This window comes from Salvelinus alpinus, chromosome 3 (genome assembly GCF_045679555.1).
Source record: "Salvelinus alpinus chromosome 3, SLU_Salpinus.1, whole genome shotgun sequence".
Lineage (NCBI taxonomy): Eukaryota > Metazoa > Chordata > Actinopteri > Salmoniformes > Salmonidae > Salvelinus > Salvelinus alpinus.
The window spans coordinates 75,792,367-75,818,419 of record NC_092088.1 but is presented as its reverse complement, the minus strand read 5'-3'; the positions used below and the strand labels follow the sequence as shown (position 1 = coordinate 75,818,419).

At 47.1% G+C, this 26,053-nt stretch overlaps 1 protein-coding gene across 5 annotated transcripts in view; it reads right to left on the bottom strand.

Annotated features, from left to right (window-relative positions):
- LOC139571339 (rho GTPase-activating protein 17-like) overlaps positions 1–26,053 on the bottom strand; it is a 56,916-nt gene that overhangs the window by 29,063 nt on the left and 1,800 nt on the right. The window lies entirely within an intron of this gene.

Sequence of the window (26,053 nt, the reverse complement as noted above, 5' to 3'; positions counted from 1 at the left end):
TACCTCATCTATCCTGATGTCACTTTACCTTGCCTTCATATACATATCTACCTCAAATACCTCATCTATCCTGATGTCACTTTACCTTGCCTTCATATACATATCTACCTCAAATACCTCATCTATCCTGATGTCACTTTACCTTGCCTTCATATACATATCTACCTCAAATACCTCATCTATCCTGATGTCACTTTACCTTGCCTTCATATACATATCTACCTCAAATACCTCATCTATCCTGATGTCACTTTACCTTGCCTTCATATACATATCTACCTCAAATACCTCATCTATCCTGATGTCACTTTACCTTGCCTTCATATACATATCTACCTCAAATACCTCATCTATCCTGATGTCACTTTACCTTGCCTTCATATACATATCTACCTCAAATACCTCATCTATCCTGATGTCACTTTACCTTGCCTTCATATACATATCTACCTCAAATACCTCATCTATCCTGATGTCACTTTACCTTGCCTTCATATACATATCTACCTCAAATACCTCATCTATCCTGATGTCACTTTACCTTGCCTTCATATACATATCTACCTCAAATACCTCATCTATCCTGATGTCACTTTACCTTGCCTTCATATACATATCTACCTCAAATACCTCATCTATCCTGATGTCACTTTACCTTGCCTTCATATACATATCTACCTCAAATACCTCATCTATCCTGATGTCACTTTACCTTGCCTTCATATACATATCTACCTCAAATACCTCATCTATCCTGATGTCACTTTACCTTGCCTTCATATACATATCTACCTCAAATACCTCATCTATCCTGATGTCACTTTACCTTGCCTTCATATACATATCTACCTCAAATACCTCATCTATCCTGATGTCACTTTACCTTGCCTTCATATACATATCTACCTCAAATACCTCATCTATCCTGATGTCACTTTACCTTGCCTTCATATACATATCTACCTCAAATACCTCATCTATCCTGATGCCTAGTCACTTTACACTGCCTTAATGTATACAGTTGAAGTCGGAAGTTTACATACAAACTCAGTTTTTCCTGACATTTAATCATAGTAAAAATTCTCTGTCTTAGGTCAATTAGGATCACCACTTTATTTTAAGAATGTGAAATGTCAGAATAATAGTAGAGACAATTATTTATTTCAGCTTTTATTTATTTCATCACATTCCCAGTGGGTCAGAAGTTTACATACACTCAAGTAGTATTTGGTAGCATTGCCTTTAAATTGTTTAACTTGGGTCAAACGTTTTGGGTAGCCTTCCACAAGCTTCCCACAATTAGTTGGGTGAATTTTGGCCCATTCCTCCTGACAGAGCTGGTGTAACTGGGTCAGGTTTGTAGAACTCCTTGCTCGCACACGCTTTTTCAGTTCTGCCCACAAATGTTCTATGGTTTGAGGTTAGGGCTTTGTGATGGCCACTCCAGTACCTTGACTTTGTTGTCCTTAAGCCATTTTGCCACAACTTTGGAAGAATGCTTGCGGTCATTGTCTATTTGGAAAACCCATTTGCGACCAAGCTTTAACTTCCTGACTGATGTCTTGAGATGATGCTTCAATATATCCACATAATTGTCCCTCATGATGCCATCGATTTTGTGAAGTGCACCAGTCCCTCCTGCAGCAAAGCACCCCCACAACATGATGCTGCCACCCACGTGCTTCACGGTTGGGATGGTGTTCTTTGGCTTGCAAGCATCCCCCTTTTTCCTCCAAACATAATGGTCATTATGGCTAAACAGTTGTATTTTTGTTTCATCAAACCAAAGGACATTTCTCCAAAAAGTACAATATTTGTCCCCATGTGCAGTTGCAAACCGTAGTCTGGCTTTTTAATGGCGGTTTTGGAGCAGTGGCTTCTTCCTTGCTGAGCGGCCTTTCAGGTTTTGTAGATATATGGCTTATTTTACTGTGGATATAGATACTTTTGTACCCGTTTCCTCCAGCATCTTCACAAGGTCCTTTGCTGTTGTTCTGGGATTGATTTGCACTTTTCGCACCAAAGTTCGTTCGTCTCTATGAGACAGAACGTGTCTCCTTCCTGAGCGGTATGATGGCTGTGTGGTCCCATGGTGTTTATACTTGTGTACTATTGTTTGTACAGTTGAACGTGGTACCTTCAAGTGTTTGGAAATTGCTCCCAAGGTTGAACCAGACTTGTGGAGGTATACCATTTTTTGGAGGTCTTGGCTGATTTCTTTTGATTTTCCCATGATGTCAAGCAAACAGGCACGGAGTTTGAAGGTAGGTCTTGAAATACATCCACAGGTACACCTCCAATTGACTCAAATGAAGTCAATAAGCTTCTGAAGCCATGACATCATCATCTGGCATTTTCGAAACTGTTTAAATGCACAGTCAACTTCGTCTATGTAAACAACTGATCCACTGGAATTGTGATACAGTGAATTATAAGTGAAATAATCTGTCTGTAAATAATTGTTGGAAAAATTACTTGTGTCATGCACAAAGGAGATGTCCTAACCGACTTGCCAAAACTATAGTTTGCTAACAAGAAATTTGTGGAGTGGTTGAAAAACAAGTTTTAATGACTCCAACCTAAGTGTATGTAAACTTCTGACTTCAACTGTATCTACCTCAAATACCTCAACTATACTGCTGCCTAGTCACTTTACACTGCCTTCATGTACATATCTACCTCAAATACCTCACATCTCTGCACATTGATCTGGTACTGGTACTCCTTGTATATAGCGCCATTGTGTATTTTATTTGATTCCTCGTGTTACTATTTTTTTTTTTAATCTGCATCATTGGGAAGAGCTTGTGAGCAAGCATTTCAAGGTAAAGTCTACACCTGTTGTATTCGGCGCATGTGACAAATAACATTTGTTTTGGTGTGGGTGCTATGGGGAAACCACAAAAACAAATCACATTTTTTCACATAACTGATATGATCACCTTGATAAGAGACCCATAGATTGAAATGAGGCAACCGCAGGGCAGAACTATTGATATTCTGCTGATAGCTTTCTCAGCCAGGTATGCTTAAAATCAATATTGATCATCATTATTCAACTCTGATTTCATCAATCCGTCTTTTACAAGACACATTGTAAAATGTGCATTGCTGCTTTTTGCAGCTTGCATATAATCTCAGCTGGGTAGGCCTAACCTCAGTTCTGAATTCAAAAAGAAAAGGTTAAAATTTGAAAAATACAGCACACTGTACTAAATCACCTTTTATTGGTCGCATTCACATATTTAGAAGATTTAGAAGTCCCCAGGAACACAGTGGTCTCCATCATTCTTAAACGGAAGAAGTTTGGAACCACCAAGACTCTTCCTAGAGCTGGCCACCTGGCCAAACTGAGCAATTGAGGGAGAAGGGCCTTGGTCAGGGAGGTGACCAAGAACCCGATAGTCACTGACAGAGCTCCTCTGTGGAGATGGGAGAACCTTCCAGAAGGACAACCATCTATGCAGCACTCCAACAATCAGGCCTTTATGGTAGAGTGGCCAGACAGAAGACACTCCTCAGTAAAAGGGACATGACAGCCCCCTTGGAGTTTGCCAAAAGGCACCTAAAGACTCTCAAACCATAAGAAAAAAAAGATTCCCTGGTCTGACAAAAACAAGATTCAGCTCTTTGGCCTGAATGGCAAGCGTCACATCTGGAGGAAACCTTGCACTATCCCTACAGTGAAGCATGGTGGTGGCAGCATCATGCTGTGGGGATGTTTTTCAGCAGGAGGGACTGGAAGACTAGTCAGGATTGAGGGAAAGATAAACATAGCAAGTACAGAGAGATTCATGATGAAAACCTGCTCCAGAGCTCTCAGGACCTCAGACTGGGGCGAAGGTTCATCTTCCAACAGGACAACAACCCTACGCACACAGCCAAGACAACGCAGGAGTGGCTTCAGAAAACAAGTCTCGAGGGGATCACGTGACCCCTGAACGAGATGGCCGCATGAACTAGGAGCTCCGCACAAGTAGTTTCCAATTCCTAATCTTACCTCCACTTCAAGTTTAAACTCATTTAGCTTTAGTCAAAAAGTCATGGCGGCTACAAAAGGCGACACTACAGGTGACATTTTTACCCGGACTCGAGCACTAGCGACGGAAAAAGCCTCCAAGAAGCAGCTAGCTTCAGAAAAAGCTAGCGCCATTAGCCAGGAGCAAGAGGACCCGTTCCCCCCCGAGGCCCAACGAAGGCCAACCTCGCACTCTGTCGAAGACATCTTTTCTGAGCTGAGATCCCAACGTACAGAACTCAACACTAAACTAGATGCCATTAACGCTCAGCTCAGTGCGATAGGGGGCAAGGTGACAATCCTGGAAAATGCTTTGCCTGACATAAACAACAAGATAACCATAAACGCGGGGCGCCTGGACGAGGCAGAGAGGCGAATCCTATCCACGGAAAACTTATTGACAGACGCCATGGAAACAATAGCATATGCTAAAAAAAAAATAGAGCAGCTGGAAGAGAAAACAGAGGACCTGGAAAACAGGGGGCGAAGGAATAATTGTGTTCTATTAAATCTGGGCGAAAAAGAAGAGGGAAACATGCCACTGATCCGCTACCTGCAAGACAAACTTCCCGAGTGGCTCCACCTGTCCACCGACAGACCCATAGAACTCGAGAGAGCTCACCGAGCACTGAGGCCCCCACCAGCAGCCAGACAACCACCGCGCCCAATCACCATACGTTTCTTGAGATTCACCGACAAGGAACGAGTCCTACAGGCGGCGAAAACCAACACCATTACAGTGGGAAACGCCAAACTCATCTTACTCCAGGACCTGTCAGCTGGAATACGCCGAAAGCGCCGAGAGTTTGACGAGGTGAAGAAATGCTCCATTGACCGAGGCATCTTTAGGGGATTCAAATACCCAAACGAGCTCAGGATTCTTTACCAAGGAGCCCTGCGACACTTCAAAACTCCCGAAGAGGCAAAACGTTTTTTGAAAGACAACCCCGGTCAATGAGAAATGGACCAATGACTAAATGCGATTACTATTATTACTAAAGGAGGTAAGACAACATATAGCCGATATCCAAAGACCCACCCGCCCTGCTAAATGTCATTATAGCCGTCTAATCTATATTTATGTTCCTTTAGCTGAGAGGGATAGGCTCCATATTATAACCTAGGCCTACTATATGTAGGCTGGGCTATTGATTTTATTTTCTCCCATTTTTAATGTGGTCTGGACGGGGGCTACGTTGTCATTTACCCAATGCGGGGCGGAGAGGATGAGGCATTTCTTTGGTGGGGAGGGGGAGACGTTGTGCGTTGCTAACTGTTCCCGTTTTTTTTGTTGTTGTTGTTGGAACACAGAATTGTGACTGAGCGGGGAGGTAATAGATCCAACGGGATATGTCGAGTTGTTTGGGAACTCGGCTGGGGTGTTCAGAGACTGTTATTTTATGTAAACCATTTATTTTCCTTTTATGTGAACGCAGCTGTAACTACTATCCACCTTTACCCAGAGATGACTTGCACTAAAGTTCGATTACTGTTCGATGACGATGACTAGTACCTTAAATCTATTGACATGGAACTGCCATGGTCTAGGTCATGCAATAAAACGGAAAAAGATACTATGTGCTCTAAAAAAGGAAAAAGCAGACATCGCGCTATTGCAAGAGACACACCTCTGTGATGCTGAACATGCCAAACTCCGCAGAGCTTGGGTGGGACAGGTGTATTTCTCATCTTTCAAATCCAACAGTAGAGGCACAGCCATACTTATCCATAAGAATGTTCCATTCATAATTGACAAAAACATATCTGATCCGGAGGGGAGATTTATTTTGATAACTGGGTCACTGTATGGGCAACCAATTACTCTCTTAAACATATACGCCCCTAACACAGATACTCCTGCTTTTATGTCGAAAATGATAACCCTGTTCAATGAGCATTGTGTTTCCTTTGGAGTGTTGGCCGGAGATTTTAATTGTACCCTGAACCCAACCCTAGACAAATCATCTCAAGTCCCCACCACAAATCCTAGATCTGCAAAGATGTTGAACTCTCTTACTAAAGAGATGGGACTGATAGATATCTGGAGAGAGACTAATAGCTCATCTATGGACTATACATACTACTCTAATGTCCATAACACCTACTCCCGTATAGATTACATTTTTATCCCAAAGAGTTTCATAAATTCAGCCACGTGTAGAATCGGACCCATAGCGCTTTCGGATCACGCCTTTGTCCACCTCCGCTTTGACCTCTGCAAAAACATCCCGAGGTCAAAGAGCTGGAAATTCAACACCTCCATGCTATCAAACGAAGCATTCCATACATTGGTAACTACATGGATAGACAACTACACACAAGACAACAAAGATTCTCCTGTTTCTCCGGCCACAATGTGGGACGCTGCTAAAGCCACACTAAGAGGTCATCTAATTGCATATGCTTCCTCTAAGAAAAAAGCAATGGAAGCACACAGGCTAGATCTGGAGAGGGAGCTGGAACGCTGTGAAAAAGTACATAAACAATCCACAGACAGCACCTCCTGGAGTCAACTTAAAGCAGCCAAAGCCAAACTGAATTTGGACTATACTCGGGAGATTAAAAAAAAAGTTTTCTTTACTAAACAGAAATACCATGAGTATAGCAATAGGCCTAGTAGATTGCTTGCTTATCAATTAAAAAAAGAGCAGTCAGAGCGTACAATTATGGCTATCCGAACAGCAGAGGACGAGGTCACATATGACCCAAAAAAGATCAATTTAACTTTTCATGATTTTTACTGCAAACTATATACCTCTGAGAGAAAACACACAGAAGCAGAACTCCACTCCTTCCTAGAGGGAATCTCGCTACCTAAACTATCAGAGACTGACCAAGAAGATCTCAACTCCCCCTTCACTCCTGAGGAGATCCTGGAGGCAATTACCTCCATGCCACCTAACAAGTCCCCAGGCCCAGATGGATTCCCCAGAGAGTTCTACAAAGCTTTTTGGCCCCAGCTTAGCCCTATTTTCATGCCAATGCTGGAGGATTTTTGCAAAAACGGAGTTCTCCCAGACTCAATGCGCACAGCTCGCATTACAGTGTTGCTCAAAAAAGACAAGGACCCCCTATCCTGCTCCTCCTTCCGGCCCATAAGCTTGTTGGATTTCGACTACAAAATAATTACCAAATTGCTGGCCAAAAGACTAAACACTCTTCTTCCCAAAATAATAAAAGCGGACCAAACTGGATTTATTAGAGACAGATACTCTTCTGATAACATTCGCCGTCTTTTTGATATTATTGATCAAGTAAACGCACAGAAGACCCCTGTCCTGCTGGCTTCACTGGATGCTGAGAAGGCGTTCGACAGGATGGAGTGGAGCTTTTTGTTCTCAGTCTTAGAAAAGTTCAATATGGGCCCAAACTTTATTAAATGGATCAAATCACTATACTCTCATCCAAATGCCATGGTGACTACTAACGGACTGAACTCTGACAGATTCCCTTTGGGACGGGGCACAAGACAAGGGTGCTCGCTATCGCCCCTGCTCTACTTGTTGGGGGCGGAGCCTCTGGCAGAGTTGATAAGGAGCAATTCAAGTATTACAGGTGTTCCTGCAGGCGGCCTGCAGCACAAGATTTCGCTTTACGCGGATGATGTCTTGCTCTACATATCCAACCCTGAGAAATCCCTTCCTCCCATTTTAGACACAATTGCTCAGTATGGCACGTTTTCAGGTTATAAGATAAATTTTAACAAATCCACTGTCTGCCCTCTCAATATTACACTCACCAGTTCTATGAAGACACTATGCCCATTCCAATGGAAGACACAGGGGTTTCAATACCTTGGGATATTCATAACACCAGATCTGAATAGGCTTTTCAAGGAGAATTATCTTCCACTCCTGGATCGAATCAAAAACAACCTCCAAACCTGGATCTCCCTCCCAATTAGCTTAGTAGGAAGAATTCATGTAATCCGTATGAACATCCTCCCTAGACTGAACTATTTATTTCAGATGCTCCCATGCTATCTCCCAGCTTCCTTTTTCAAAACAATTAACCAAAGCATCACCAAATTTATATGGGGCAATAAAAAACCTAGGATCAAGCTCTCCACTCTATCGAAACCTGAATCTAAGGGCGGTCTTGCCCTTCCCTCCCTTCAATTGTACTACTGGTCTGCCCAAATCCGCAACATGCTAACATGGATCACAAACAGACAAGAGTCAACGTGGATCCAGATAGAAGCCCAATCCTGTGGTTCATTGCCACTAAGCTCAACTATATTCATTAATAACTTTAGTGAAGTGGGCAACATAGCCAAAACATTTGTGATTTACAGCACCCTACTAGCGTGGAGGGACTGTAAGAAATACCTGGGCATCTCCTCCCAAATATGCTCTCACTCGCCTATAGTAGGCAACCCAGACTTGCCAAAAGCCCTGAGGGATGCCAACTTTAATCTTTGGCATACTCTAGGAATCAGGACCTTTTCAGACCTATTTCATCAGAAGACCACTACACTGAAATCCTTTCAAGAGCTCTGCAGTGAATTCAATGTGCCAAGATCCCATTTTTTTTAAAATATCTTCAAATTAGACATGTCATCTCCTCATTTACTTCCAAGAGGAGGTTTAGAACTCAGTTGAACGAAGTTGAAACCCTTCTTGTCACAGCACAATCCATTAAAGGCAAAATATCCTATATCTATAGACTCCTTTCTGAGAAAGGAGGCTCCTCCTTTACTCCTTTGAAAATAATCTGGGAAAAGGACCTTGGTCTGACTATCAGTGATGAGTTATGGGCGGAGGTTTGCGACAGGGTATACTGCTCCTCTACTAATGTAAAAATGAAAGAATCGAATTACAAATTTTTGTACAAATTTTATTACACTCCCTTGAGACTCCATAAAATGAAAACAGACATTTCTCCTAACTGTAAAAGATGTACCTCTGAAAGTGGAACCTATATGCATGTATTTTGGAGCTGTAGAGAGATTGCCAGATTTTGGCAATCTATACATACTGCTGCACAGAAAATACTAGATGTACAGTTTGATATGACCCCGTGTCTCTATCTTCTTAATGCCCAGCAGGACTTTGTTCTTGATCCTGACAGAGAAAATTTGCTCATGACCATTACATACTTTGCTAAGAAATGTATCCTTCTATTGTGGGCCTCTAGTACCTCTCCTACATTTAAAATGTGGATTGACCAGATTGTTGACTTTCTCCCTCTTGAAAAGCTCACTTATGACCTCCACAAGAGACAGCCCAAGTTTGATAGACTCTGGTCTCCACTACTCCACTATATCTCAAATTGGACAGAGTGAATGGGGGGATCGGGGAGGTGAGCAGATGCGTGTTGTGTAAGGTGCTGTAAAATCTAAAAACTAATCATTGGCTCGTCATCTCAGCTAAGGCTGGAAATAGCAAATAAGAACCTTGATAGTGCTGCTGCAAGTTCTACATTTTAAATTTTGTTATAATTATTATTTGTGTGTATGTGTGTATGTATGTATATGTAGGTATGTATATATGTATATATATTTTTTTTAATTTTTTATTATTATTATTATTATTTTTTTTTTTTTAAGTCTGTCACATCTGTGAATGTGGAATGTGTTTGGTTGGTTGTTTGAAAACTTAATAAAACTTTAAATTGAAAAAAAGAAAACAAGTCTCGGCATGTCCTTGAGTGGCCTAGCCAGAGCCCGGACTTAAACTCGATCGAACATCTCTGGAGACCGTAAAATAGCTGTGCAGCAACGCCCCCCATCCAACCTGACAAAGCTTGAGAGGATCTGCAGAGAAGAATGGAAGAAACTCCCAAAATACAGGTGTGCCAAGTTTGTAGCGTCATACCCAAGAAGACTCGAGGTTGTAATCGCTGCCAAAGGTGCTTCGACAAAGTACTGAGTAAAGAGTCTGAATACTTGTGTAAATATAAGTATTTTATTTTATACATTTGCAAAAATGTCTAAAAACCTGTCGCTTTGTCATTATGGGGTATTGTGTGTAGATTGATGAGGGGGAAAAACTATTCAATCCATTTTCAAATAATGTTGTCACGTAACAAAATGTGGAAAAAGTCAAGGGGTTTGTATACTTCCCGAATGCACTGTACATATGAAGTGGGTAAAACAGTATGTAAACATTATTAAAGTGACCAGTGTTCCATGATTATATATATATACACACACACTGAACAAACATATAAACCCAACATGTAAAGTGTTGGTCCCATGTTTCATGAGCTGAAATAAAAGATCCCAGAAATGTTCCATACACACAAAAAGCTTATTCTCTCACATTCTGTGCACACATTTGTTTACATACCTGCTAGTGAGCATTTCTCCTTTGCCAAGATAATCCATCCACCTGACAGGTGTGGCATATCAAGAAGCTGATTAAACAAGATCATTACACAGGTGCACCTTGTGCTGGGAACAATAAAAGACCACTCTAAAATGTGCAGTTGTGTCACAACGCTAAGATGTCTCAAGTTAAGGGACCTTGCAATTTAAATGCTGCCTGCAGGAATATCCACCAGAGCTGTTGCCAGAGAATTTAATGTTTATTTCTCTACGCTGGAGATCCACCGAATATGATTTAACGCCGATACTGATTATTGGAGGGCCAAAAAAAGCAGATACCGATTCAAATCGGCTGATTTTTATATATTTGTAATAATGACAATTACAACAATACTGAATGAACCCTTTTATTTTAACTTAATATAATACATTAATAAAATCCATTTAGTCTCAAATAAATAATGAAACATGTTCAATTTGGTTTAAATAAAACAAATACACAGTGTTGGAGTAGAAAGTAAAAGTGCAATATGTGCCTTGTAAAAAAGCTAACGTTTAAGTTCCTTGCTCAGAACATGAGAACATATGAAAACTGGTGGTTCAATACTCCCAGATAAGAAGTTAAAGGTTGTAGTTATTATAGGAATTGTGACGTATCGACTATCTCTCTCTATAACATTTGTATTTCATATACCTATGACTATTGGATGTTCTTATAGGCACTATAGTATTGCCAGCCTAATCTCGGGAGTTGATAGGCTTGAAGTCATAAACAGCGCTGTGCCTCAAGCATTGCTAAGAGCTGCTCGCAAACGCAGTAAAGTGCTGTTTGAATGAATGCTTACGAGCCTGCTGCTGCCTACCACCACTCAGTCAGACTGCTCTATCAAATATCAAATCATAGACTTAATTATAATAAACACACAGAAATACGAGCCTTTGGTCATTAATATGGTCAAATTCAGAAACTATCATTTCGAAAACAATATGTTTATTCTTTCAGTGAAATACGGAACCATTACGTATTTTGGCGAACGGGTGGCATCCATAAGTCTAAATATTGCTGTTACATTGCACAACCTTCAATGTTATGTCATATATATGTAAAATTCTGGCAAATGAATTACGGTCTTTGTTTGGAAGAAACATAGTTCGCAACGAGCCAGGCGGCCCAAACTGTTGCATATGCCCTGACTCTGCTTGCACTGAACGCAAGAGAAGTTACACAATTTCCCTAGTTAATATTGCCTGCTAATATGCATTTATTTTAACTAAATATGCAGGTTTAAAAATATATAATATCAATATGTATTGATTTTAAGAAAGGCATTGATGTTTATGGTTAGGTACATATGTGCAACGAATGTGCTTTTTTCACGAATGCGCTTTTGTTAAATCACCACCTGTTTGGCGAAGTTGAAGTAGGCTGTGATTCGATGACACATTAACAGGCACCCCATTGATTATATTCAACGCAGGACAAGCTAGTTAACCTAGTAATATCATCAACCATGTGTAATTAACTAGTGATTATGTGAAGATCGATTGTTTTTATAAGATAAGTTTAATGCTAGCTAGCAACTTAACTTGGCTCCTTGCAGCCACAAGGTCCTTTTGACGCGGCACTCGCGTAACAGGTGATCAGCCTGCCACGCAGTTTCCTCATGGATTGAAATGTAATCGGGCATAATCGGAGCCCAAAAAGGCCGTTACCGATTGTTATTAAAACTTGAAATCGGCCATGCCCATTGATCAGTCGACCTCTATGCCACCTACAACGTCGTTTTAGAGAATATGGCAGTACGTCCAACCGGCCTCACAACCGCAGACCACGTGTAACCACGCCCGCCCAGGACCTGTACATCCAGCTTCTTCACCTGCGGGATCGTCTGAGACCAGGCACCCGGACAGCTGATGAAACTGGGGAGTATTTCCGTCTGTAATAAAGCCCTTTTGTGGGGAAAAACTCTTTCTGACTAGCTGGGCCTGGCTCCCAAATGGGTTTCCCTGGCTCCCCCCAGTGTGTGGGCCTATGCCCTCCCAGGTCCAGCCATGGCTACGCCCCTACCCATTCATGTGAAATCCATAGGTTAGGGCCCAATGAATTAATTAATTGACTGATTTCCTTACATGAACTGTAACTCAGTAAAATCGTAGAAATTGTTGCATGTTTCTGTTCAGTATACATAGGGCAGCCGCCTCTAAGGTGCATGGTAGAGTAACCGGGTGGTAGCCGGCTAGTGACTAACGTTCAGGGCAGGGTACTGGGCAGAGGCCGGCTAGTATGCTAGCCTAACCCAAACACTAGAACATACCAAACATGTATCAGTCACACAGAGACCAACAGCTGACCCCCCCCCAGTCTTGTCTGAGTCTAGCCTTCAGTACCAGGTGGTTAAGACAGACAGGCGTAAGTGTCTTCAGGTCCACTTTCTCAAGGCCAGACCAGTCCTACATACCATTATCAGGCCTTATTTTTTATTATTTCACCAGGTAGGCTAGTTGAGAACATGTTCTCATTTACAACTGCGACCTGGCCAAGATAAAGCAAAGCAGTGCGACACAAACAACACAGAGTTACACATGGAACGAACAAACAAACATAGTCAATAATACAGTAGGAAAAAAAGTCTATGTACATTGTGTGCAAATGAGGTAAGAAAAGGGAGTTAAGGCAATAAATAGGCCATAGTGGCGAAATAATTACAATTTAGCAATTAAACACTGGAGTGATAGAGACTGGAGTGACAGATGTGCAGAAGATGAATGTGCAAGTAGAGATACTGGGGTGCAAAGGAGCAAAAATAAATAAAAGATACTGGAGTGCAAAGGAGCAAAAATAAATAAATAACATTATGGGGATGAGGTAGTTGGATGGGCAATTTACAGATGGGCTATGTACAGGTGCATTGATCTGTGAGCTTCTCTGACAGCTGGTGCTTAAAGTTAGTGAGGGAAATAGGATTCTCTAGCTTCAGTGATTTTTGCAATTAGTTCCAGTCATTGGCAGCAGAGAACTGGAAGGAAAGGCAGCCAAAGGAAGAATTGGCTTTGGGAGTGACCAGTGAAATATACCTGCTGGAGAGCGTGCTACGGGTGTGTGCTGCTATGGTGACCAGTGAGCTGAGATAAGGCGGGGCATTACCTAGCAAAGACTTACAGATGACCTGGAGCCAGTGGGTATGGCAACGAATATGAAGCGAGGGCCAGCCAACGAGAGCATACAGGTCGCAGTGATGGGTAGTATATGGGGCTTTGGTGACAAAACGGATGGCTCTGTGATAGACGGCATCCAATTTGCTGAGGAGTGTTGGAGGCTATTTTGTAAATGACATCGCCGAAGTCAAGGATCGGTAGTATAGTCAGTTTTACAAGGGTGTGTTTGGCAGCATGAGTGAAGTATGCTTTGATGCGAAATAGGAAGCCGATTCTAGATAGAATTTTGGATTGGAGATGCTTAATGTGAGTCTGGAAGGAGAGTTTACAGTCCAACCAGACACCTAGGTATTTGTAGTTGTCCACATATTCTAAGTTAGAACCGTCCAGAGTAGTGATGCTGGACGGCCGGGCAAGTGCTTGTAGCGATCAGTCGAAGAGCATGCATTTAGATTTACTTGCATTTAAGAGCAGTTGGAGGCCACGGAAGGAGAGTTGTATGGCATTGAAGCTCGTCTGGAGGTTAGTTAACACAGTGTCCAAAGAAGGACCAGAAGTATACAGAAAGGTATCGTCTACGTAGAGGTGGATCAGAGAGTCAGCAGCAGCAAGAGCGACATCATTGATGTATACAGAGAAAAGAGTCAGCCTGAGAATTGAACCCTGTGGCACCCCCACAGAGACTGCCAGAGGTTTGGACAACAGGCCCTCCGATTTGACACACTGAACTCTGAGAAGTAGTTGGTGAACCAGGCCAGGCAGTTGTTTGAGAAACCAAGGCTGTTGAGTCTGCCGATAAGAATGTGGTGATTGACAGAGTCGAAAGCTTTGGCCAGGTCGATGAATACAGCTGCACAGTATTGTCTCTTATCGATGGAGGTTATGATATCGTTTAGGACCTTGAGCGTGGCTGAGGTGCACCCATGACCAGCTCGGAAACCAGTTTGCATAGCGGAGAACGTACGGTGGGATTCGAAATGGTCAGTGATCTGTTTATTAAATTGGCTTTCGAAAAGCAAGGTAGGATAGATATAGGTCTGTAGCAGTTTGGGTCTAGAGTGTCTCCCCCTTTGAAGAGGGGGATAACCGCAGCAGCTTTCCAATCTTTGGGAATCTCAGACGATACGAAAGAGAGGTTGAACAAGCTAGTAATAGGGGTTGCAACAATTTTGGCTGACAATTTTAGAAAGAGAGGGTCCAGATTGTCTAGTCCTGCTGATTTGTAGGGGTCCAGATTTTGCAGTTCTTTCAGAACATCAGCTATCTGGATTTGGCTGAAGGAGAAATGGGGAAGGCTTGGGCGAGTTGCAGTGGGGGGTGCAGGGCTGTGACCGGGGTAGGGGTGGCCAGGTTGAAAGCATTGCCAGCAGTAGAAAAACGCGTATTGAAATTCTCAATTATCGTGGATTTATCGGTGGTGACAGTGTTTCCTAGCCTCAGTGCAGTGGGCAGCTGGGAGGATGTGCTCTCATTCTCCATGGACTTTAGTGTCTCAGAACTTTTCGGAGTTTGTGCTACAGGATGCACATTTCTGTTTGAAAAAGCTTTGCTTTCCTAACTGCCTGTGTATATTGGTTCCTAACTTCCCTGAAAAGTTGCATATCACGGGGGCTATTTGAGTCTAATGCAGTATGCCACAGGATGTTTTTGCGCTGGTCAAGGGCAGTCAGGTCTGGAGTGAACCACGGGCTACATCTGTTCCTGGTTCAACATTTTTTTTATGGGGCATGCTTATTTAAGATTGTGAGGAAAGCACTTTTAAAGAATAACCAGGCATCTTCTACTGACAGAATGAGGTCAATATCCTTCCAGGATACCCGGGCCAGGTCAATTAGGATGGCCTGCTCGCTGAAGTGTTTTAGGGAGCATTTGACAGGGATGAGGGGTGGTCGTTACGGACGCAAGCAGTGATCGCTGAGATCCTGGTTGAAGACAGCAGAGGTGTATTTGGAGGGCAGGTTGGTTAGTATGATATCTATGAGGGTGCCTGTGTTTTTGGATTTGGGGTTGGGGTTGTACCTGGTAGATTGATTGATAATTTGTGTGAGATTGAGTGCATCAAGCTTAGATTGTAGGATGTCCGGGGTGTTAAGCATATCCCAGTTTAGGTCACCTAAAAGCACGAGCTCTGAAGATAGATGGGGGGGGGGGGGGGGGGGGGGGCAATCAATTCACATATGTTGTCCAGGGCACAGCTGGGGGCAGAAGATGGTCTATAGCAAGCGGCAATGGTGAGAGACTTGTTTCTGGAAAGGTGTATTTTTAAAAGTAGAAAAAGGTTTTAAAAAGTTGGGCACAAACCTAGATAGTAAGACAGAACTCTGCAGGCTCTCTCTGCAGTAGATTGCAACTCCGCCCCCTTTGGCATTTCTATCTTGCGGAAAATGTTATAGTTGGGGATGGAAATTTCAGGGTTTTTGCTGGCCTTCCTAAGCCAGCATTCAGGCACGAAAAAGGACATCCGGTTTGGCAGAGTGTGCTAAAGCAGTGAATAAAACAAACTTAGGGAGGAGGCTTCTAATGTTGACATGCATGAAACCAAGGCTTTTATGGTTACAGAAGTCAACAAATGAGAGCGCCTGGGGAATGGGAGTGGAGCTAGGCACTGCAGGGCCTGGATTAACCTCTACATCACCAGAGGAGGAGTAGGATAAGGGTACAGCTAAAGGCTATAAGAACTGGTCGTCTAGTGCGTTCGGAACAGGGTAAAAGGAGCAGATTTCTGGGCGCCGTAGAATAGATTCAATGCATAACGTACAGACAAAGGTATGGTAAGAGGTTCAGAGCATGCGGTAGGAATCCGGGGATATGGAGAAAAAGAAGTCCGATATGATCTGGGTTGAATCACGTTGTGCAGACTGGCAGGAGTTGTCCGGGCTAAAGGTTAGCTGATGACCGCTAGCAGTGGCTAGCTGACTATTAGCTAGTTAGCTGGCTAGCTTCTGTTGGGGGTTCCGGTTCTAAAGTAAAGAAAATCCATACCACATTGGGTGAGGCGGGTTGCAGGACAGCATGTTGAAGTTGGGGTTGAGAAAACTTTTTTTATATTTTTTATATATACACGGGACACGACAAGACAAGGACAAAAGACGCCTGACTGCTACGCCATCTTGGATAGCCTTAGCATGTCTTTACCCATGGGCCCAGGGCTATTAATAGTTGACTAATAGTGTGGCTCTGAGGGTCAGAGAGATTAGATTCACTTAAAGGGAGAGGAGAAAATAGTTTATCAATACCCTCAGCATGGAGCTCGAGCACAGTATACAGGAGAGGAGCTGATAGTTACCGTTGCCAATGGGGACCCTGATACTACTGTAGGATCAGTCACTGACAGCCTGACACAGCCTACTGTGTGGAGTTAGGCCTAGTTGAAAATGTTCAACTGTCAATTTACATTCAACTCCCAGAAAACTCTAAATAGCATTGTGTTAGCGTGTGTGGGATACTTACAGTAGATAAACTATGATACATTTTTTAGATGTGTGTGTTTGTGCCAAGTTGTCAACTCCAAATAGCATTATGTTACATTGACTGTGGAACACCTAGAGTAGGGAAAACTTTAAGATCTTAGTTTATCCACATCCTTTGTTCCATTGGGCATTTCCATCAAATGGGACCCATGAGCACCAGCATATCAAATTGGGTGTCAAATGGGGAAATTAAGGCAAAGATACATTTTTCAACCATTGTCCATCTTAAAAATGTGTCATAAGTAAAGGCTTTAATTTCTGGATAAACAGATAGAAAAGGGGTCTTAGAAAACAACTACCAGTCTTAAAAGTTATCAAAAATGTAACAAAACACAATGTTGAATTAAAGACCCCTGTCAACTAATATCAACACATTTTGTTGGAGAAAATGCACGCGCGAGAGAGAGAGACGACGACGCGCGCGCGCGAGAGAGAGACGACGCGCGCGCGCGAGAGAGACGACGCGCGCGCGCGAGAGAGAGACGACGCGCGCGCGCGCGCGAGAGAGAGACGACGCGCGCGCGAGAGAGAGAGAGACGACGCGCGCGCGAGAGAGAGACGACGCGCGCGCGAGAGAGACGACGCGCGCGCGAGAGAGAGACGACGCGCGCGCGAGAGAGAGAGAGACGACGCGCGCGCGAGAGAGAGAGAGACGACGCGCGCGCGAGAGAGAGAGACGACGCGCGCGCGAGAGAGAGAGACGACGCGCGCGCGCGAGAGAGAGACGACGCGCGCGCGAGAGAGAGAGACGACGCGCGCGCGAGAGAGAGAGACGACGCGCGCGCGAGAGAGAGAGACGACGCGCGCGCGAGAGAGAGAGAGACGACGCGCGCGCGAGAGAGAGAGACGACGCGCGCGCGAGAGAGAGAGAGAGAGACGACGCGCGCGCGAGAGAGAGAGACGACGTGCGCGCGAGAGAGAGAGAGACCACGCGCGCGCGAGAGAGAGAGAGACGGCGCGAGAGAGAGACGACGCGAGAGAGAGACGGCGCGAGAGAGAGACGACGCGAGAGAGAGACGACGCGAGAGAGAGACGACGCGAGAGAGAGACGACGCGCGCGAGCGAGAGAGAGACGACGCGCGCGAGCGAGAGAGAGACGACGCGCGCGAGCGAGAGAGAGACGACGCGCGCGAGCGAGAGAGAGACGACGCGCGCGAGCGAGAGAGACGACGCGCGCGCGCGCGAGAGAGAGACGACGCGCGCGCGCGCGAGAGAGAGACGACGCGCGCGCGCGCGAGAGAGAGACGACGCGCGCGCGCGAGAGAGAGACGACGCGCGCGCGCGAGAGAGAGAGAGACGACGCGAGAGAGAGAGAGACGACGCGCGAGAGAGAGACGACGCGCGCGAGAGAGAGACGACGCGCGCACGAGAGAGAGACGACGCGCGCGCGCGAGAGACGACGCGCGCGAGAGAGAGACGACGCGCGCGAGAGAGAGAAGACGCGCGCGAGAGAGAGAAGACGCGCGCGAGAGAGAGAAGACGCGCGCGAGAGAGAGAGACGACGCGCGCGCGAGAGAGAGACGACTCGCGCGCGAGAGAGAGACGACTCGCGCGCGCGAGAGAGACGACGCGCGCGCGCGAGAGAGACGGCGCGCGCGCGCGAGAGAGAGAGACGACGCGCGCGCGCGAGAGAGAGAGAGACGACGCGCGCGCGAGAGAGAGAGAGAGACGACGCGCGCGCGAGAGAGAGAGACGACGCGCGCGCGAGAGAGAGAGAGACCACGCGCGCGCGAGAGAGAGACGGCGCGAGAGAGAGAGAGACGGCGCGAGAGAGAGACGACGCGAGAGAGAGACGGCGCGAGAGAGAGACGACGCGAGAGAGAGACGACGCGAGAGAGAGACGACGCGAGAGAGAGACGACGCGCGCGCGCGCGAGAGAGAGACGACGCGCGCGCGAGAGAGAGAGAGACGACGCGCGCGCGCGAGAGAGAGAGAGACGACGCGCGCGCGAGAGAGAGAGAGAGACGACGCGCGCGCGAGAGAGAGAGAGAGACGACGCGCGCGCGAGAGAGAGAGACGACGCGCGCGCGAGAGAGAGACGACTCGCGCGCGCGAGAGAGACGACGCGCGCGCGCGAGAGAGACGGCGCGCGCGCGCGAGAGAGAGAGAGACGACGCGCGCGCGCGAGAGAGAGAGAGAGACGACGCGCGCGCGAGAGAGAGAGAGAGACGACGCGCGCGCGAGAGAGAGAGACGACGCGCGCGCGAGAGAGAGAGAGACCACGCGCGCGCGAGAGAGAGACGGCGCGAGAGAGAGAGAGACGGCGCGCGCGCGCGAGAGAGAGAGAGACGACGCGCGCGCGAGAGAGAGAGAGAGACGACGCGCGCGCGAGAGAGAGAGAGAGACGACGCGCGCGCGAGAGAGAGAGACGACTCGCGCGCGAGAGAGAGACGACTCGCGCGCGCGAGAGAGACGACGCGCGCGCGCGAGAGAGACGACGCGCGCGCGCGAGAGAGACGGCGCGCGCGCGCGAGAGAGAGAGACGACGCGCGCGCGCGAGAGAGAGAGAGAGACGACGCGCGCGAGAGAGAGAGACGACGCGCGCGCGCGAGAGAGAGAGACGACGCGCGCGCGAGAGAGAGAGACGACGCGCGCGCGAGAGAGAGAGAGACGACGCGCGCGCGAGAGAGAGAGAGAGAGAAGACGCGCGCGCGCGAGAGAGAGAGACGACGCGCGCGCGAGAGAGAGAGAGACGACGCGCGCGCGCGAGAGAGAGAGAGACGACGCGCGCGCGAGAGAGAGAGAGAGACGACGCGCGCGCGAGAGAGAGAGAGACGACGCGCGCGAGAGAGAGACGACGCGCGCGCGAGAGAGAGAGACGGCGCGAGAGAGAGAGAGACGGCGCGAGAGAGAGACGACGCGAGAGAGAGACGGCGCGAGAGAGAGACGGCGCGAGAGAGAGACGACGCGAGAGAGAGACGACGCGAGAGAGAGACGACGCGAGAGAGAGACGACGCGCGCGCGAGAGAGAGAGACGACGCGCGCGCGAGAGAGAGAGACGACGCGCGCGCGCGAGAGAGACGACGCGCGCGCGCGAGAGAGAGACGACGCGCGCGCGCGAGAGAGAGACGACGCGCGCGCGCGAGAGAGAGACGACGCGCGCGCGAGAGACGACGAGCGAGAGAGAGACGACGCGCGAGAGAGAGACGACGCGCGAGAGAGAGACGACGCGCGCGAGAGAAAGACGACGCGCGCGAGAGAAAGACGACGCGCGCGAGAGAAAGACGACGCGCGCGAGAGAGAGACGACGCGCGCGAGCGAGAGACGACGCGCGCGAGCGAGAGAGAGACGACGCGCGCGAGCGAGAGAGAGACGACGCGCGCGAGCGAGAGAGAGACGACGCGCGCGCGCGAGCGAGAGAGACGACGCGCGCGCGCGCGAGAGAGAGACGACGCGCGAGCGCGAGAGAGAGACGACGCGCGCGCGCGAGAGAGAGACGACGCGCGCGCGCGAGAGAGAGACGACGCGCGCGCGCGAGAGAGAGAGAGAGACGACTCTCTCTCGCGCGCGTCGTCTCTCTCTCGCGCGCGTCGTCTCTCTCTCGCGCGCGTCGTCTCTCTCGCGCGTCGTCTCTCTCGCGCGTCGTCTCTCTCTCTCGCGTCGTCTCTCTCTCTCTCGCGCGCGCGCGTCGTCTCTCTCTCGCGCTCGCGCGTCGTCTCTCTCTCGCGCGCGCGCGCGAGAGAGAGACGGCGCGCGCGCGCGAGATAGAGAGAGACGACGCGCGCGAGAGAGAGAGACGACGCGCGCGAGAGAGAGAGAGACGACTCGCGCGAGAGAGAGAGAGACGACTCGCGCGCGAGAGAGAGAGACGACTCGCGCGCGAGAGAGAGAGACGACTCGCGCGCGAGAGAGAGAGACGACTCGCGCGCGAGAGAGAGAGACGACTCGCGCGCGAGAGAGAGAGACGACTCGCGCGCGAGAGAGAGACGACTCGCGCGCGAGAGAGAGACGACTCGCGCGCGAGAGAGAGAGACGACTCGCGCGCGAGAGAGAGAGACGACTCGCGCGCGAGAGAGAGAGACGACTCGCGCGCGAGAGAGAGAGAGACGACTCGCGCGCGAGAGAGAGAGAGACGACTCGCGCGCGAGAGAGAGAGACGACTCGCGCGCGAGAGAGAGAGACGACTCGCGCGCGAGAGAGAGAGACGACTCGCGCGCGAGAGAGAGACGACTCGCGCGCGAGAGAGAGACGACTCGCGCGAGAGAGAGAGACGACTCGCGCGCGAGAGAGAGACGACTCGCGCGCGAGAGAGAGACGACTCGCGCGCGAGAGAGAGACGACTCGCGCGAGAGAGAGAGACGACTCGCGCGAGAGAGAGAGACGACTCGCGCGAGAGAGAGAGACGACTCGCGCGAGAGAGAGAGACGACTCGCGCGAGAGAGAGAGACGACTCGCGAGAGAGAGAGAGACGACTCGCGCGCGAGAGAGAGACGACTCGCGCGCGAGAGAGACAACGCACGCGCGCGCGAGAGAGACAACGCACGCGCGAGAGAGAGAGACAACGCACGCGCGAGAGAGAGAGACAACGCACGCGCGAGAGAGAGAGACAACGCACGCGCGAGAGAGAGAGACAACGCACGCGCGAGAGAGACAACGCACGCGCGAGAGAGACAACGCACGCGCGAGAGAGAGAGACAACGCGCGCGCGAGAGAGAGAGACAACGCACGCGCGAGAGAGAGAGACAACGCACGCGCGAGAGAGAGAGACAACGCACGCGCGAGAGAGAGAGAGACAACGCACGCGCGAGAGAGAGAGACAACGCACGCGCGAGAGAGAGACAACGCACGCGCGAGAGAGAGACAACGCACGCGCGAGAGAGAGACAACGCACGTGCGAGAGAGAGAGACAATGCACGAGAGAGAGAGACAACCCGAGAGAGAGAGAGAGACAACGCGCGAGAGAGAGAGAGATAACGCGAGAGAGATAACGCGAGAGAGAGAGAGATAACGCGCGTGAGAGAGAGATAACGCGCGTGAGAGAGAGATAACGTGCGTGAGAGAGAGAGATAACGTGCGTGAGAGAGAGAGATAACGCACGCGCGCGAGAGAGATAATGCACGAGAGAGGCTGCAAGCCAGGCCCCATAACCAAATCCAGGGAGGATTAGAGTCAAGAGACGTTTTCTGGAGCCTGAAGCCTAGCTGCCTGGTGAGGCCACATGGACATTCAATTGGCTTTTTACCAAATTACCATACAACAGACCATGTATTCACCCTACACACCCTAATTGACCCTAGTCTGCAGCACCCGGCCTCACCCTACTAGAATCCGAAGTCAAATGTCTACTGTTTGCTGATGATCTGGTGCTTCTGTCACCAACCAAGGGGGCCTACAGCAGCACCTAGATCTTCTGCACAGATTCTGCCAGACCTGGGCCCTGACAGTAAATCTCAGTAAGACCAAAATAATGGTGTTCCAAAAAAGGTCCAGTCGCCAGGACCACAAATTCCATCTAGACACTGTTGCCCTAGAGCACACAAAAAACTATACATACCTCGGCCTAAACATCAGCGCCACAGGTAACTTCCACAAAGCTGTGAACGAGCTGAGAGACAAGGCAAGAAGGGCATTCTATGCCATCAAAAGGAACATAAATTTCAACATACCAATTAGGATCTGGCTAAAAATACTTCAATTAGTTATAGAACCCATTGCCCTTTATGGTTGTGAGGTCTGGGGTCCGCTCACCAACCAAGACTTCACAAAATGGGACAAACACCAAATTGAGACTCTGCATGCAGAATTCTGCAAAAATATCCTCCGTGTACAACGTAGAACACCAAATAATGCATGCAGAGCAGAATTAGGCCGATACCCACTAATTATCAAAATCCAGAAAAGAGCCGTTAAATTCTACAACCACCTAAAAGGAAGCGATTCCCAAACCTTCCATAACAAAGCCATCACCTACAGAGAGATGAACCTGGAGAAGAGTCCCCTAAGCAAGCTGGTCCTAGGGCTCTGTTCACAAACACAAACACACCCCACAGAGCCCAAGGACAACAGCACAATTAGACCCAACCAAATCATGAGAAAACAAAAAGATAATTACTTGACACATTGGAAAGAATTAACAAAAAAACAGAGCAAACTAGAATGCTATTTGGCCCTAAACAGAGTACACAGTGGCAGAATACCTGACCACTGTAACTGACCCAAACTTAAGGAAAGCTTTGACTATGTACAGACTCAGTGAGCATAGCCTTGCTATTGAGAAAGGCCGCCGTAGGCAGACATGGCTCTCAAGAGAAGACAGGCTATGTGCTCACTGCTCACAAAATGAGGTGGAAACTGAGCTGCACTTCCTAACCTCCTGCCAAATGTATGACCATATTAGAGACACCTATTTCCCTCAGATTACACAGACCCACAAAGAATTCGAAAACAAATCCAATTTTGATAAACTCCCATATCTACTGGGTGAAATTCCACAGTGTGCCATCACAGCAGCAAGATTTGTGACCTGTTGCCACAAGAAAAGGGCAACTCGTGACCATTGTAAATACAACCCATATTTATGCTTATTTATTTTCCCTTGTGTACTTTAACCATTTGTACATTGTTACAACACTGTATATATACAATATGACATTTGTGATGTCTTTATTGTTTTGAAACTTCTGTATGTGTAATGTTTACTGTTAATTTTTATTGTTCATTTTACTTTTGTATATTATCTACCTCACTTGCTTTGGCAATGTTAACATGTTTCCCATGCCAATAAAGCCCCTTGAATTGAATTGAATTGACATTACTCACCACATCTAAAGGACTACAGAGAGAAACACACTAAAACATATTACTAAACCACAGGACAGTTATTTGGTGTATAAACAAAGATGAGTTGCCCATTTTCAATACCAAATGCCACATTCACTCGCTCAACCATACTCAAACTAAACTGCATCACTAAAAATAGACCTACTATGATGTCCCAGCCCAGGAGCAACCAAACAACAATTGTTTAGCCTCTGTCAGCTGACCTGTGCTAGCAGAGTGAATGGAGCTGACTGACAACACTAGGCTCTGTAGAACTGTGTCACTGACTAACTACGAGGTAGCTTTGTGACCTAGCTAGCTGGCTACAACAGAACAGGGTTACTTGGATCACTGAACAACATAAGTTAGGCTACACCCTGCCACCAGCTAGAGAATGATCCCCATGGCAACGTGCTATCGAGAGGGTAAATTAATACTTTATAGGGGGTGTTGCTGGCCTTTTCAACACTCAATCAGCTTGGACAGGAGGTTGAGTTAGTTATGTTAGCAACAGTTGGCCGCTCAGGGCTCACAAGATAATGGTTATCGAATAGAGATGAAAGGATAGGACTTGTGCACAAGTGAATAGCTATAATGCCTATTGGTGTGAAGTAGCCTACTGTTGCTGTCTGGTTTTACAAGGAGATGTTGTGCAAAGATGAGCTGAGCCCACATTTGATCCGTCAATTTCAGTGTCAAATGGATCTACCACAGAGTTCAACAAAGCAAATTATTACAAGAACAGACAAACGCATACTTCACTGACACCCAACCCTTTGGGAAACTAAGGAACTCAAGAATGTCTTGTGGTTTTAAACAACTCTGCTGAGATGTGCAACCTGTCTGTGACAAGCTGTGGCTAGACTCCTTCCTCAATCATCTCACCACTCTGCTTGAAAAGGCCACATCTATCTTCACCAATGTACAGATCTAATCCCACTATCACCACAGAGGTACCTCACCAGCTTCTATCTGTCTGAGGCGTTCAAGAACTTGGGAGCTCAAATCAAGAAACGAGAGCAGGTAAGGATTCACATCGTCTTTGACACAGTTACCTCCCTAGCGTTGGTCACGCCAGTGTTTTTTCACCCATTCTCTCTTCTTAGAAACAGCACTTCTCTGGGAGGCCATTTCCTGTTTGGTGAAGAATGAGAGATTTCCTCAGAGTGGCTGACTGCTGAACACAGTGTTCTGCTCCGGCACAATCACAGGAACAGGCTAAGGGCCCTCGTCTAGCACACACATTCACATGCACGCTTGTAGCTTGCACACAAACAGATCCTCACACACACAAGTCTGCTTTCCGCATCACACACACTCTCCTGATTTACTGTTAGTCAAATACAGTGAAGAAATGTTGAGTATGTTGACCCTGAGCCAGCGGCACAGCGCTGAAGGAACATTAAGGGGATACTCTGAGCACTCTCAGGATACGGTTACACACAAATAAACATGCCAGGATTAGTCCTAATTGAGGGTGACAACATGGATGTTTCTCAGTGCTAAATTGCCAATCAAATGATGCCAGTGGGACAAAAAGTACAGAGTAGCTTAGCCGTGCAGATCTTTTATAGAATTAGAGCTAGATCCTTTGAACATTGTTTCTCCCCATAGAATTATAAATTGTAGAATGGACATTCAGATTCAAATCTATGTTCCATTCCACAATCCACATATTTGTGGCATTCCCACAGATGATTTCTAGGCGACTTTTTTATACTTTAACGAGAGCAGAGCAAAATGTCCCAGTCTGAGATGTTATCTTGGCTGTTTTTCAAAACTCTTCAATTGCTTTCTTTCCTAGTCACCTTTCCTCCATCACCCAGGTGGGGCAGGGCAACGCAGGGCAGGCCTCTCCTTTTCAAGGGTACTGTTACAGGGAGGTTCTATATCTATCGCCATGGGGAAAAACCTATGGAATTAGAGATCCGATGCCAAGATATTCCCAAAGATTGCACTTCTTCAAAGGGCTGTTCTCTGAAGGGTGGTTCCACTACTGGCAATTAGGCCAGGGTGCCTAGGCTATGGTTGAGTGAGGCAATCGTGCCTGGTCTGATTAATCAGGCTCTAATACCCAATTAATTGGTATATACAACCTGCAACTACTGCCTGCTAAATTTTGTAATTGTTCCTTACAAGCCAGAATGTAGAAAAAATATTATTAAACTTACTCTACCAGTTGTCTGTGTGGTCTGTCCTTCAGCTGCTCGAAATGAGACAAAATATTGTTCTTGTTTTTTTAAAATCTTAAATACATATCTACAATTCAAAACAACAAAAGGTATGGATTCTTCTCCATCCTCCCCTGATTGAGAATATAAATGTTTTATTGTCATGGCATGCTTAGTTCAATAGCTATTTACGAGAAAAAACGGAATACAT